This window comes from Strix uralensis, chromosome 1, assembly GCF_047716275.1.
Source record: "Strix uralensis isolate ZFMK-TIS-50842 chromosome 1, bStrUra1, whole genome shotgun sequence".
NCBI classification, from domain to species: domain Eukaryota; kingdom Metazoa; phylum Chordata; class Aves; order Strigiformes; family Strigidae; genus Strix; species Strix uralensis.
In genome coordinates this window covers 70,540,220-70,546,219 of record NC_133972.1, presented here as the reverse complement: position 1 = coordinate 70,546,219, position 6,000 = coordinate 70,540,220, and positions in this window count along the sequence as shown.

The window sequence follows — 6,000 nt, the reverse complement described above, 5'->3', positions numbered from 1 at the left end:
ACAGCCCAGGGGATACCTGGAAAATGTCACCAGAGTGGGTGGGTGGGAGCCGCTGCGACCCCGTCCCCAGCCTCCCCCCATTAGTGCTCAGCCGCAGCCTCCACTGCCTTCCCAGGGAAGCACAGCGGGAAGTTTTCTAGCAGTGTAATAGTAATGCAACACTTCCATAGCCGTAAAAGACGATGAGTGAGTGTTACACTCTGTCTGAGCAACATGAACTATAATCGCTTGCAGATTTCCTTGATTTAGTTTTTATGTATTATATAACCACAGATGGGGAAGGATTTTTGTGGGGCCTTCAGACCTGGCCCCCTACCTTTAATGGCAGCTACTTGCTGCAGTACTGTATTCAGCTGTTAATCCTGGTTAGGAATATGCAGCTGGGAGTGATTATTTAACACTGGCAGAATCAGACATGCAGCTGAATTTAAGTGATTGGTGCCCCTGTGAGCATGTGCTACACCACTCATGTTTGAAACAATGTGATTAGTCAATAACAGTTTTAAAAAACACAGGAGCTTTCACTGTTTCCTGTGACTGTCAAGCCAAATCTTCCCAGACTCTCTGGGACCCTGCAAGCGTATTGTTCATATCTTGAGTTTCAGACTGAAAGTAAAGAAAAGCCTGTTATCCCCCCAATCTGGTTATTTTCCTGAAGACCTGGTCCTATAAGGTGCTAATTTTGAAGTGAAAATGGAGGCACATATTTCCTCTGTTTCATTTTAGCCAATCAGTTTGATTTCTCTGACCCTTCTCAAGACCTTGCTGTGAAAGTGTTTATGCATTTTGTGTCTTTCCAAAACAGAAGTGTCTCTCCAGCAGAATTGCTGAGTAACACTGCTGTGCTGCAGACAGGCTGACAGCAAGTAGTTTACTAACCTTCACCAAAACATGTAACTCAAGGAGAGTGACAGTCCCCTTACTCATGTGAGTCAGAAAAGCCACTGGCATCATGCCAGGGAAATGAGAAAACCAAGATGTACATCTCAGCAAAATCTGATTTTCTGTCCAAGGAATTACTTATTTGTCATGAAATGCAATCTGCCCTTAAGCCTTGCTTGCATACGTGAAACCAAGAAATGCAGAATAAAAGCTCAGCAAAGGGAAAGAAATTGGTATACTGCCCAATATGTTGCCATTTTGTCCTATATCTAACTCTGCAAGAGGATAAGTGAAGACAAAAAGGTTTAGTTTTAAAGATTTCAAAGCTCTATAGAATGTGCCCTATCAAACCAAAAGAGAATCATTAACTAGGAATCAGTTGCTTGCATGTTTTTCTTGCATTCAGTCACTGCTGATAGCACATTACTGCACTGCGCTCATTTGTACTTTAAAATCTACTATGGTGAAAGACCAGTCATTCTCATAAACACCTAACCAACAAAGCATCCCACTTCAAACTGAGAATAAAAATGCAGAAATATTTGTCTGTTGTGGTAATTCTGACTTTTTTTGGTAGCGTGTGCTTCAGGTAGTCCATCTTACCTGGTGGGCTTTTCTCAAACTAACTGAGAAACAAATTCTAATGGAGAACACTTGTAGTTAATTTCAGTTAATTACTCTCTCTCTGGCTCTGAGAAATAGGTAAGGAAAGTAAGAGAGAGAAAACAAAGCTGTGGGAATGGGCGTAGTAAAATGGCAGTGCTACAGCAGATGCGTTGAGATCTGTGGTGTGTTATAAAGGAGACAAGTTCTGCAGCTGGGATCCATGGGCTGTCACGGTTTTCAGCAAGTTGCCTGGGACAACCTGGCATCATTTCAAGTGATGATTGTTTCATTCTGCAGGTTCAAGCAATATTTGTAGCCTTTCATTGAACCATCCGCAGTTGCAAGATTTATAAACTTTTTGTTACTGCTGGTGTGTTAGTGGCTTTCCAAATAAAGCAATGCATATATGTCTGTTCCAGGCCCCCACACTAGAGCCAGAAGTCAGTATTTGCTCTCTTTGACATGAGGGTTTCAAGGGTGCTAGGTGCTTGCTTTGGTGCTAGACCGAGAAGCCTGTGAGTGTCTCCACTGGTGTGTGTCTCAGAAGGAGGCTTCTCTATTTCTACTGTTTACTTCCTCAGTGGAAAACTTTGGTTCAGGATTTTGCAACAGTCCACAGCTGTGGTTCACAAGACCTTACTAACTTTATTGACATTGCTAACTTGTAATTGAATATCATCATGATTGAGGAGAAGCTTCAAACAAACAGCAAGGAAGGAGGAGCTGTTACTGCTGGACTCTAGGCAGCTTAATACATATTTGCCTGCAGTTAGACCAAAAAGAGTCTCCTAGGAACACAGGCTGGCTCCTGACAAAAGAAAAGCCGGCACAATGGAGCTTGGTTTCTTCTCATGTTGGCCTGATGACAAGCCTCAGTGGCAACCACAAAATCACAGAGCAGTTGAGGTGGACAGGGACTTCCAGGGGCTGTCTAATCCAAACCTCCTGCTCACAACAAGGTCAGTTACTGCAGGTTGCCCAGGGCCACGTCCTGTCGGGGTTGAAATATCTCCAAAGAGGAAGACTCCAAAACCTCACTCAGCAACTTGCTCCAGTGTTCAACCATCCCCAAGCAGAAAAGGGTTTTCGTTTCTTGAGACAAGATTTCCTGCGTTTCAGTTTCTACCTGTTGCCTTTACTGTCACTTGGCAGCATGGAGAAGAGTCAGACTCTGTCTTCTCTGCACCTCCTACTAGATATTTATAAATACTGCTAGGTCCCCCTGAGCCCTCTCTTCTCAAGGCTGAACAATCCGAGCTCTCAGTCTCATCTTGTAAGAGAGATGCTCTGTGCCCTATACTGTGAACAATTAATAACACTGAAATAAATTATCATCTTAATATTAAGCCTATGTTACTTGCTAAATGAGGAGCCAAGACTGGCCAAATACATGCAGGTCTTCCAGAGCATGGTGTTCTCAGAGGGAAAGCGGACATTTCAAAACAAAAATGCTACAATGCAGAAGTACCTAACCCAGTCCTTGACCAACTCCTGAACTCCAGGGAACATCTGGACAGATACCAAAAATCCCCATCCACTACAAATTTATGGCTAGAAAGTATCTGGAACTAAAGCAATAAAATACCTATCCAGCATAAATCCCATGGTATGGAGAGAAAACCATGTCTTTTGTTTGATAGGCCAATGGAAAGAAAGGGTCAGCTATGCTAGAGAAATCTTGTACTTCTTAAATGCTGAACTGAGCACCAAAGGGAGTGCCTGACATTTTTGTCCTAGCCTGAGGTTTTCAAACAGGCAAAAATCAATGAGAAAAGTATGTTGAAGATGAGGCATCTTCATTCACAGAGTAAGTGCTGCTCACACAGTAAATCTGCCTTACCCGAGTGCTTGGCTGGAAACCATGTCATTTTTCCTGAGTGATGATCAAGCTAGGCTTTAATGATTACTCACAATACACGAAGATGGAGGTTGTCAGTTAATGGACTCCAAATAGCTGCATTGATGGACAATTTTTCTGGGGAGGAAGCTGAACTCTCTCTAACTTTTCACAGTTCATATATATATATAGCAAGCCACCAAAATGTTTACTTCACGTATTTTCTTTCCCTAGGCAGCACAACAGATTTGAAGAGCTGACATGCAGGCTGGTGTGCCTGTTGCTAGCAGTGCTAGTTTTGCTTGTGTACTGGGTCTGGCTGAGCCGGAATTGGTTTTCCCCTATAGCAGCCCTCATGGTGCTGTGTTTTATGTCGGGAGCTGGCAGGGTGTTGATAGCACACTGGTGTTGTGGCTACTGCTGAGTAGTGCTTACACAGCACCAAGGCTCTTTCCGACATTTTCGCCCCCCAGTGGGACGGGGTGGGCAAGATCTTGGGAGGGGACACAACCAGGACAGCTGACCCGAACTGACCAAAGGGATATTCCATACCATATGATGTCTGCTCAGTATAAAGCTGGGAAAAAGGAGGGAGGGGGCAGGGTCACCCTTGGTCCTCCGAGACAACCACTACGTGTGTCAGAGCCCTGCTTCCTGAGAAGGCCCGACATCGCCTGTTAATGGGAAATAGAGAATAAATCTGTTTCTTTTTGCTTCCATGCGTGGACCTTTGATTTGCTTTGCTTATATTAAAACTGCTTTTGTTTTACCCACTAGGGTTGGTTTTTCTTCCTATCTTATTTTCTTTCCCCTCCTTGCCCTGTTGAGAAAAAAGGGGGAAGGGAGGGGGAAGTGACAGAGCGACTTGGTGGGTACCTGGCATTTAGCCAAGGTCAAACCACCACAGCTTGGTAGATTCCACATGGTTATTACAGCTGTGAGCATGCACCTCCTTAAATAAATAAATATTTAATAACTTAAATGAATATAAAAAAGCAAAACAGTAAGCAGTGATACACTCAGATACCACCTCCTCATTGAGAGGCATGAGAGTCAAATCGTTCATCACTGGTGCTGACTCATGTTGCGTGGTCTCTGTCACTGGGCAGAACCTCAAACACAGGGAAAGAAACTTGGTAAGAACGCAGGGTGTGACAGTGGATGGTGGAGCTCAGAGCAGACACACAAATACAGTTATGCTGGGCTGCAAGGTGCTGCACCAAGCACCTGTGTGCCACCACACACATGGGCAAGCCCTGAACAGGAGATCCATGGGGGCTTTTTTACCTTTGCAGCCCTGCTTCCCCCCTGGCAGCAGTCACCTCAGCTGTCGAGCAGGACTCAACAGACCCAAAACATCTGAAACTGAGAGCAACACCACCATATGCCCCTTTAGTATGCTATGAAGGCTTACAGTACAAGTGGGAGCCCTCTTCATCTGCCATCAAAAAGCAATGAGGTTTGGCATAGAAGAGGGGAAACGCTGCCCAGGACACAGTTTCGTTACAGAAGATTTTGGGGTAGAAGCAAGGAAGTACCATGTCCCGCGGAAAATGCCCAAGAGTGGTCTCCAGGCTGGATGCAATTATTCACCTTATCTGTACTCACATTTCAGCCCTGTCTGAGAGCTACGACTACACTGAAGCTCCCCTTTCCCAGGTGGGAATGGGGTCTGGCTCCCGACTTGCGGGAGACCCCCACCTCTGCCAGGGGAAGGGAGGTGAGGCGGGGCAGGCTGTGGGGCTGCTGCAGAGCTACTGCAGCCTGCTAACATAGACCTTGCTGCAAAACTGAAATCTAAATTTAGCAGTTTAGTTAGTTCAAAGAGTCTTTGTTGAAGAACATGATTCCAGCAGCTGATAAGCAGCAAGACTGTGCATATTTGGTCAATGGAAAGTCAGTTCAAGCATTTTTCTTGTCACCTCTGAAATGTACTGCAAGAAAAGGGGAAATGTCTTTCAGTCTTTCCTCTCCCAAACTCACCTCTGTTTGCAAATTTTCCACTGGAAATTAGACCTTAAAAAAATAATTGTATTTTTGGCAATTTGTAACAAAGAACAGCAGAAAAAACTGTGGGGGAGCAGACTGGGACAAGCTCTGTGTACTCACCAGCATTCAAAGGCTAACAGAAGACATCCAGCCGCTCTCTGTGCACCACTCCGATTTGGATGCCTGAACTTTGACTTCCTCATCGGTACCTCTGATTGCTTTGTTTAAGAGCTTGACATTACGTGCATTTCTATTTCTGTCACAGCAGCAGCAGTTAGCGGGAGTCAACACTTCTGCTCAAATATAAATTAATGCCTATCACTTGGTCAGTTCCAGACACTCAGGCTACCATTTACCCCTTGGTGTATGACTCCTGGTAATTATTTGCCTGATGTGTTGAGATCTGTGGGATGGAAATCTTTAAAAATCACTATGCTGAGTGCATCCCTTATCGAATTCTTACTTTTTATTTATGTTGATAGGCTGTTTGCTGGCAGATTCATAAGACACTTGTCATGGTAAATAAACATTGCAATTTGCAAGTACAAGCGGTCAGACTTGCTTTTACTTTTCCTCCACAGGTTTTGCCTTTCAGCTTTAAGAACTATGCCACCACTTTGGCTTTTTGATCTTTCTGGGGAAATTTCCAGTAGGTTTAAGAGTGGGATGTGATGCAGCAATCCCAG